Below are 10,200 nucleotides of genomic sequence, written 5' to 3'. Positions count from 1 at the left end.
TTTATTTATTTATTTATTTATTTATTTTGTGTGTGTTTGGCCAGCTCAGCCCACCAGGGGGCAGGGCTGGCTGGCATGTTGTGCTGGGGGATTGAACCATGGTCCCTGTGCTTTGCTTAGCTTAGCTTGTTGTAAGTAGGTGCTTTAGACCACTGAGCCATCTCACCAGCCCCTCCAACAAATTTAAAGGGAAGCTTTGAAGGGTACATAAATTGAGGTTGGAAGTTTTTATCTGTTAGGGCTTAAAACATTTTACTAAAGCCCTCTTGGACTTTAAGGTTTCTGTAGAGAAATCTGCTCTGATTCTAATAGGTTTGCTTTCATGTGTGATTTGTTTGCTTTCCCTAGGAGCATTTATGTTTTCATCTCGTGATGAACTTCTGGTACTATTATAGGCAGCTGAGTTAGATAGATATATAATCAGGGCCAGGCCCTGAAAAGGAGCCAGTATAAAAGGCCAGATATCTTGCAACTGAGAGAGAGATAGACACCCCTGCTGTGGGCCAAGCAGCAAGACAAAAGATCAAACAAATGCATACATTCCTTAAGATAAACACCCAGGATTGATATTCTAAATAGGTCCCTCACCTTGAGGAAGCCCAAAAGAGTCACTCACCCAGCCCCCTATAGGAAAAGCCCCAGATCTGTATTCATGCCTGCTGGCTACATGACTCGCTTTCCCCTTTTGGTCCTGGATTCAATTTTATCTGAGCAACTGTGCTTGCAATCTTACTGGTTGACCATAGTTTTGTCCCATCTCATGCCCATCTAGTGTGTTCCCATGTTTTCCACCTTAGAGTCACCTTACATCATGGGTTTGCTCTATAAAATCCCTAGAAAAGGCAGCTTCTCTGGTAATGTGCTCAGTCCCCTGTCTGTCCCTCTCTTGAACAGCTTTTTTTCCCCCAGTAAATATAAACTGATCCTAACTTCTGTTTGTTCCTAAAATTCATTCTTCAGTTTTAGAGAACACAAACTCAGTCCAGGTATCTTTCAGGTTGTGAGTTTCATTCCCCTATATCATTTGCTTTTGTTTCATAGAATCTGGATTGGAACTCCTTTCTTTTTTTTTTTTTTTTTGGTGGAACCAGGGATTGAACTCAGGCCCTTGCGCTTGCCAAGGAAGTGCTTATTTCACTGAGCCATCTCCCCGGCCCCTGGAACTCCTTTCTGTAACAATTTTTTGTGCTTCAAATTTTGTTACAACTTTTTTCATTGCTTATAATTGCTTATGCTTTGTGTCTTACATAGTATTGTTAAAATGTTAGTAAATCCAAGTTAAAACATGAAAATGTTGTAAGGTTATGATATTTCTTTTTTTAAAAAATGATATTTCTTTAATGGGACTTTTTTTTGTGGCTGGCTCAGGCCACCTTAAGGGCGGGTCTGGTGCTGCATATGTTGCTGGGAATCAAACAGTTGTCCTCTGCCCCTCACTGAGTTTGGCCAAGCAAGCACTTTAGACAACTGAGCTATTCCACCAGTGCCCCTAATGGGACATTTTATGACTATTTTGTATTTGTATATTTTGCATTTGAACTAGTTGCTAAATGTACTGATATTCTTTGCTTGACTTTAGACAATAGCACTAGGAAGAGTAACATTAGAAAGCCTCTTAGGGGACTTTAATATAAACTTCTGTAAAATGGATCTTTGAAATCTAGCTCAGACTTAGAAAATATACACACCTGTATAATAAAACATGGGACTCCTTCACCAAATAAATGACACTAGGTCAGTGACCATTCTTAAGACTTGAACAGGTTCCACTGGGACAGACTGCCTGTGATCCTCCTCTACATGCTAGAGTAAATGTCAAGCCTATTCTGCTTCACTTTCCTTTCTTTGGACTTACTCCTAATGTTTCCTACCTCTTCATACTTGCCTTTTTAGAGGCATGTAAAATCAGAAAAAAGTCTAGACTTATCCAACTAAGTGAAGTCCACAGAAAATGGTCATTTGTTAATGCCAAAGACAGGTAAATCATTTTAGAAAAAGGACACACACCCCGTCTCTGGGTCAGAGGAGATATAATGGATTTATGCCTGTCCAGAGGCTACAAATAAAAGCCATGTCTTGGCTTAGTATTCTGGACAGGTCTGCCTTGGTAGGCTAAAATGGAGACAAAGTGGAGAGAACCGACTTCTGGGTGATACCAGGAAGAGCTATCTCCAAAAGCAGCACACTTATGGGACCAAAATACACTTAATCTAAGGAAGGATCTCTGACCTTTCCTTTTCTCCTAGGTCTAGTTATTATTTAGATGTACAAAAAATACTTTAATAATAAGTTGTGGATTTCTGTAAACTTGTGAAATGATAGTTAATCTTTTTTTTAATTATTTATTTATTTATTCAGTGTGTGTGTGTGTGTGTGTGTGTGTGTGGCCAGCTCAGCCCACCAGGGGGCGGGGCTGGCTGGCATGTGGTGCTAGGGATTGAACCGGGTCTCTGTGCTTTGCCAAGCTTGTTCCAAGTAGGTGCTTTAGACCACTGAGCCATCTCTCCAGCCCTTGATAGTTAATCTTGTTCAGACTTTTATCGATCCTTTATAGAACTTTGACAAACAGTGGTTACTCTGCCAGCTAGTGAACACTCAGAGCAGCTGCCACTCTTTAAAGCAGAGGACAGATTTCCCCAGCATCTCGTTGGTGAATCACCATTCAAGCCAGTGGCTGATGGAATATTGACCATAGAAACAACTGTATTCATTTCTGGAGACTGATCTCAGGTTGTGTGGGCCAACAGAAACTGAGAACAGCTTCTTTCCTTTTGTTGCAGTGGCCGCTGCCTTGAGTATGCTCAGGCTTCAGAAGAAGCTGGCCTCCAGCATCCTCCACTGTGGCAAGAAGAAGGTCTGGTCGGATCCCAAAAAGACCAGTAAAATCGCCAATGCAAATTCCTGTCAGCAGATCCGGAAACTGATCAAAGATTGGCTGATCATCTGCAAGCCTGTGACGTCCATTCTCAGGCGCGATGCTGGAAGAACACCTTAGCTCGCCGGAAGGTCAGGAACATGAGCATAGATCGGTAAGCGGAAGGGTACCCCAATGCCCAGGTGCTGGAGAAGTTGACCTGGGTGTGCAGAATGTGGATCCTGCATAGGCTGCTCCGAAGATACCAGGAATCTAAGATAGATTGGCACATGTACCACACCCTGTACCTGAAGGTGAAGGGGAATGTGTTCAAGAACAAGCAGATCCTCATGGAGCACATCCACAAGCTGAAAGGGGACAAGGCCCCCAAAAAGCTCCTGGCTGACCAGGCTGAGACTCGCAGATTGAAGACCACAGATCAAAGACCAAGGAAGCGCGCAAGCGCCGTTGAGAAGCGTCTGCAAGCCAAAAAGGAAGAGATCATCAAGACCCTGTCTAAGGAGGAGGAGATGAAGTAGTAGTGCCTTGTGTGTACAGACAACAGACAGGTCCCAAATCAAAGTGCTCTTGTCCATTAAAAAAAGGGGGGGGCAGGGAGATAGATCAGTAGAATAAGCAGATAGATCAGTAGAATAAGCACTTGCCTGGCAAGCAAAGTCCTGAGTTCAATCCCCAGTACTGAAAAAAAAAAAAAAAAAAAAAAAAAAAGAAAAAGAAAATGAAAAAGAAAAGGAAACTGAGAACAGGGGCCAGGGAGATAGCTCAGCAACACAAGCACTTGCCTGGCAAATGCAGGGTCCTGAGTTCAATACCCGGTACTAAAACAAAAAAAGAAAAAAAAAAGAAAAAGAAACTGAGAATAACTGAAGGGTCATGGCCAGAGCTACTCTCTGGTGGATATTCCACCAAATAAAACTTGTAAAACATTATTACAGATTACTCGATGAATACCTTTTCCCCATCTTGCAGCTGCATATTTAATTAACTAAACATCCCACAGAGTAGCTCTATTTAAGATTGTTTAAAGATTTATTGCTAGTATATAATATATGATTCAATTTGTATGACATTCTTATTTCAAGCTGATCTATACTGAAGCAAAGCACATCACTAGTTGATTGGAGAAGGAACTAAGAGGATATTTTTGACACTTGTCAAAAATCATTCGTTGTAAACTTGAGATGGCTTCAGTTTATTGCCTAAATTATGCTTTCAGTAAAGTTGCTTTTAACAAATCTAGTGCTATTACAAGCCACACTATAATAATCTTTCCATGCTGTATCCATTTTCTCCATCTCTTTTTGAAAAGGATGATTTTGATATAAAACACAAAAAGATATTTATTTGCTTAGTTGTTCATTTTTTTTTAGTTGTTCATTCTTTTAAAAACCTTTCTCTCCTATTTCACTTCTTACTTTCAGGGGAAAACAGGAACCTTTTCTTTATCATTCACCACTTTGTCTCCAGAGCACAGAGTGGTGTCTAGCACAGATCAGATATTGAATTAAAGGGTATTAAAATGTACATAGTTGGGCTTCACATCTAGGGATTCACATTCAACATGTCTATGACACGTTCTGGGAATCTGTATTTTTAATAAACTCCCCCAGTAATTCCAACTTCTTCCCCAGGTAACTGTGACCTTCATCTCCTCCTCTTCTCCTTTTTGATTTTTTTTGTTGGTTTGGTTTAGTTTAGTTTGTTTTCTGCAGTGTTGGGGATGGAACCCAGGGCTTTGTACAGGCTAGACAAGTGCTGTACCATTGAGCTACACTCCCTGCCCCTGCATCTTGTCTTAAAACATTGCACCATAGATTTCTACCAAAGATTGCCACAGCACTCCCTCCTATCCTGAATGCACATAGTGATTCATTCCTCCTGGGAAGCTACTCTGCAGCCTAAGGCAGAAGGACTACTAATTCAAGGCCAGTAACTTGGTGAGACCCTGTCTCAAAATAGAAAAATAAAAAGATTTGGGGACATAGATGTGACTGTCTCCATTTTGACTGAGCCTAACCCTATTTCCTTGTATTGATATGTACAGAGCTGGCTAGGACTTCAGTTTATTGTTTAATTTGGCCTTAAGCAATGTATTGGTCTAGCTGAGGTGCTGGTGATAGTCTTTGAAGGTGGTGTGTGTATTTCCCTGGTAAGCTACACCTGCTAAGCTGCACCTGCTGCTCTTTAATGTGAGCTGGGTCGAGACAGGACAAAGAGCCAAGGCTCCGCACAGTCAGCTTGAGACAGAGGCTTTGACTTCCTGGGGCTTGGAAGACTACATCAAAGCTGAAGCACTCAGCGCCCCAAAACATTAGATACTATCTCAATAACATAATGCAGATTACATTCTCTGCATATCCTCTCTGCATGTGGCAGAGGTAAATATAGGCCACCCACCCAGCTCAGCTCACAGTAGTCACCTACTTCCCACAATTCTCAGCCATTCCTCCTCAAGCCACTCCTCCTCCAGTGAATAAACCCATGGTGAGGCCCTGGGTCAGCCTCTTTGTTCCAGAAAGCCATCTTCATGGCTGGACTTAGGGTCCCTCGGCTCCCCAATAATTATAAATATGTTTTAGTGTCTTTACTTTTACTGTGGGTTGCATTGGGAGTGGTAGATTGGAATTAATTTGGTAGGATTCCAATAACATATCTTTGGGATTACAAATATTAACTTCTTGGACCTAGAGGAGAACCTGAAGGGTAGTCCTACATCAGTGAAATAAGTATTAGTTAAATGATGAGTACATGATATTGCAAAATGATACCTGGAAAAAATTCATCCTAAGTAGAAGATAGGCCAATTGATCCTTTATTGCCCTGTCTCCCATTCTTAGGCAGTCACAAATTTTGTTTTCAGATTTAGTTGTACTTTGTTGATGATATTCACTGGAAGTCTTATAATTGGAGAAATAAGCTAGAAACTTTTGATATTAAATTGTCAGTTATCATTATCATGATACTATATACTGTGTGTTTTGCTTGGCTAATATGTTTTCATTTTCTTTCATGGTACCTTATTTTTTCACAGCCTTACTATTATCTGAATTTACTTGTTTATTTGTTTATTATCTATGTGCTCTTTTAGGTTGCAACATCAGTCTTTTGTATGTATACCTTTAGTGTCTAGAAGACCGTGTGGCACATATTTGTTGCTCAATAATATTTCTAGAATCTTATTGAAGTCTAAAAAAGAATAAAGAAGGCTGGGGATAGAGATCAGTGGTTGAGCATGTGCAAAAGGTCCTGGGTTTCATTGCTAGCATCACCAAAAAACAAGAATGAGGACTACACAGTCTTATAGGTGTTTATTGGTTTGGCACGCTCCATGAGAACAACAGAAACCACACTTTGCCCATTCTTGTATTCCCAGTATGTAGCATAATCGTGGTACTCAAGAAATAACTGTCGGATGCATGTATGACTGAATCAATCAATAAGCAAGAGGAGTACATAAACAGACTTGTTAGTTAGGTGATGCAAAGGAGAACTCCTACAATGTGTGAGTTGTTGTTGACCTCTTATTCTTTGAGAATGAACGTTTAGGTATTTGTTGGCTCCAGTTACTACAACAATGTGACAAAGTTGTCTCAGGATCCTTATCAGATGTAATAACAGAGAGTGCTGACCTAATTCCTTGATTGTAGATTTTTAGTCTTGACTTTTTCCTTCCAAAATGGATGTTGTAACTAGGATCTCAGTTAATTCTTCCTCTGAAAGTGGAAAATAAATCTCTTAATTTTGTCATATATAAGGATTTCATGTTCAATTTATGTCACTTACCTGTTTTGTGTTGCTGTGATGTGAGAAAGACATCTTAGTGCAGTTTTTATTTGTTTGTTTCCAAAAAATTTTTCTATGTACAATTTCCAGTTTAAGCTTCTGAGAGACTGTTTTGTTTTGAAAGCAATCATGTACAACTGCTGGTAGTCAAGGAGATAGAATCATTACTGCAGTCTGAGTGCTAAAAACATCCAGATGTGTCACATTATTAATTAATCTGCAGCATTATTTTTCCATCTTATCTTCAAAAACAGTCCCTTGCTACCCTGGTTATTAACAAGTAGTGTAATTTATCCCTCAGAGGCCCTCAGAGTGACATAATTCTGAACTACAAAACAAGGCAGCAAAGTATTATATATTTTATGATGCCAGAGCCTAGTTATAAAGTTAATCAGGTGTTTTGTGATAATTTAATGGTGATTTAAAACTTACTGTATAATTTATGAAGAGAAAGCAATGAAATGGAAATTATAGAGATTGTCTTCTTTTACTTTATTTTTACAAAATTAACCTTAACTACTCCACACAACAATTGATATTTTTTCTCTTTCTTTTCCTTCCAAACTCTCCTGAACACAGTCCAGTTGGGACTGCCCTTATTTCTTTACCAGAACCATTCTTGTTTATATTCCTAACAACCTTCACATAACCAAATCCTGCTGTGCTCGTGCCAGATTTTTATTTATTTATTTATTTATATTTTTTATTTTTTGTTTCTGGAGTCTTCCTCTATTTCCATGATTGTTTCTTTCCTCTACCCTCCCCCAATGTTTTATTTGATATTTTTCTCTTAAACATTTTTAGTACTACAGATTAAACACAGGTCTTTGTATTGAATTACCTCTCCATTTATTTATTTATTTATTCATTCATTTTAAATTTTAATACAGGTTCTCACTAAGTGGCTAAACTGCCCAGTGGGAACTCAAACTTTACTTTCTCCTGCCTCATCCTCCCACGGTGTGAGATTACAGCTGTGTGCCACTGAGTCCAGCTGTTAAATTTCTTGTTTTGAAATAATTTAAGATTCACAAGGAGTTACAGAAATACTGTAGAGACATTTTGTGTACCATTCACACAGCTTTCCCATAAAGCTACCTTCTGTGATAGCCATGTTATAGAATAAAAAGCAGGAAATTGATACAATGCTCTAAGAAACTACAAATCTTATTGAATTTCACCAAGTTTCATATGCATTTATTTTGAGAGAAGAGTGTACAGTAAAGATTCATGTAACCAGCTCCACAATCAGAACAGAACTGCTCCATTGCCACAAAAAACCTCCTGCCTGCTATCTCTTTATTATTGTCTCCACCCCTACCCCCAGCAACCACTAATCTGTTCTCATCACTAAAATTTTATCCATTCAAGAGACAAATTAGTTCCTTGTGCTCTTGTTGTTTTTGCTGTCTTCTGCTGCTTTGAAGTGTTGCCCTTGTGTGGTGCCACCTGCCTTGGAACCAGCTGATTATGGATCAAAATCTCCACAAACTCTTCATTCTGACTTGGACAAGGGAGAGAGTACAGTTAAGTACACCCTCTCAGGAGATGGTACTGGCACAGTTTGACCACTGATGAAACCACAGGGAACATTCATGTGATAAGGAGCCTGGACAGAGAAGAAAAATCTTTTACACCCTTCTGCTCAGTCTGTGGAAATAGAAACTAAGAAGCCCTTGGAATCTGAATTAGAATTTATCATCAAATAGGGGCCAGGGAGATAGCTCAGTAGAATAAGCACTTCCCTGGCAAGCGCAAGGGCCTGAGTTCAATCCTCAGTTCTGAAAAAAAAAAAAAAAAAAAAGAATTTATCATCATCATCATCAAAAAAAGAAGAATTTATCATCAAAGTGCAGGATTTTAATGATAATGAGCCAAAGTCTTTCCTTTTTTTCTTTTCTTTTCCTTTCTTTCTTTCTTTCTTTCTTTCTTTCTTTCTTTCTTTCTTTCTTTCTTTCTTCTTTCTTTCTTTCCTTTCTTCTTTCTTTTTTGCAGAGCTGGGGATTGAACTCAGAACTCAGGCCCTTGCACTTGCCAGGCAAGCACTTATTCAGCTGAGTTGTCTCCCCAGCCCTGAGTCAAAGTCTTTAGATGGACCTTATGTTGCAAGTGTTCCAGAGATGTCTCCTGATGATGCATATGTGCTCCAAGTAAAGGCTACAGATGCAGATGAAGCAGCCTATGGAAACAGCACCAGAGTAGTTTACAGCATTCTTCAGGGACAACCTTATTTGTTTATTGATCCCAAGACAGGAATCATTAGAACTGCTTTTCCAAATATGAACAGAGAAGTCAAAGAACAATTCCAAGTTCTCATTCAAGCTAAGGACATGGGAGGACAACTGGGTTGATTAGCTAGGAAACATTTGTCAACATTACCCTCACTGATGTCAATGATAATCTGCCTTGATTCCCCAAAACCATTTTCCACCTGAAAGTTCCTGAGTCATCTCCTATTGTTTCAGTGATAGGAAGAATAAAAGCAGTGCAGAAATTTAGAACAATATTTTCCAAGCAATGGCAGAAATTTGTTTGACATCATCACAGATGAGGATACCCTAGAATGAGTCATCAAACTCAAAAAACCTTTAGATTTTGAAAGAAAGAAGGCATACACTTTTAAGGTAGAGGCCTCCAAACTCCACCTGGACCACTGGTTCCACACAGTGATCTCTTTCAAGGACACAACCACAGTGAATATCAGTGTGCTGGACGTGGACAAGTCACCTGTGTTCAGCAAGCTACTCTACACCGCTGAGGCTTACAAGGACACCCTGGTGGGGACAATCATAGGTGTAGTCACTGCACAAGACCTCGACTTGGGGAGCAGTGCCATCAGGTGCTTCATAGATTTGAAAAGAGATGGGAACAGTTACCTTACAATAGATGAAACCAAAGGAACCATCACCATCAATGAATTGCTAGACAGAGGAAGCACTATGCAATATAATTACTCCATAACTGCGAGTAAAGTTAGTGACCCACTATTAACTAGCAAAGTCAATATACTGGTTAATGCCCTAGATATCAATGAATTTCCTGGATGAGACAGTAGTGTGTGAAAATGCTAAACCAGTATAGGTATCTTGCCAAAATTGTTGATTAAAGTATCTAAAGATTTATCAAGTATGTGCTAACTTGTAACTTCCAACATGAATGCATCCACCTATAAAGGTGTGTATACACCTATACTGTATTTATTTTTCTGGATCAAAGGTGTTTATGAAGTAAACCACATAAAATATTAAACTCATTATTTACTGGCAGATGCATACATGTTAAGTGTAGGAAGTCTTATTGTGTAATCAAAGTTCTTATGTCATTAGAGATCTAGAATTGTTGATTCCGTGAGTTTTTCCTACTCTATTATTGTTCAGTTGCTGACAAACTTGTGATTATAAGCTCAGGAAGCAGAACTTTAGGAGGTCTTTGTCTTTGTTTTTTTCCTTCTTTGCTCACCTGTTTTCACAAAGAGTACAACTAAGCACTAAGCCTATTAAGGAGGGAGATAAAGCATTTTTTTTACTGAGAAACTCAGAGCT

General features: G+C 39.2%; 2 pseudogenes; both read left to right on the top strand.

The window, feature by feature from the left end:
- The first annotated feature begins 2,797 nt into the window (after positions 1 to 2,797).
- Positions 2,798 to 3,393, top strand: LOC101590860 (annotated as a pseudogene).
- A 2,894-nt stretch (positions 3,394 to 6,287) lies between these two features.
- Positions 6,288 to 9,705, top strand: LOC101590472 (annotated as a pseudogene).
- The last annotated feature ends 495 nt before the right edge of the window (positions 9,706 to 10,200 follow it).

This window comes from Octodon degus, unplaced genomic scaffold (assembly GCF_000260255.1).
Source record: "Octodon degus isolate 3935 unplaced genomic scaffold, OctDeg1.0 scaffold00055, whole genome shotgun sequence".
NCBI lineage: Eukaryota > Metazoa > Chordata > Mammalia > Rodentia > Octodontidae > Octodon > Octodon degus.
The sequence above is the reverse complement of the archived record's forward strand: the minus strand, read 5'-3'. Positions and strand labels throughout refer to the sequence as shown.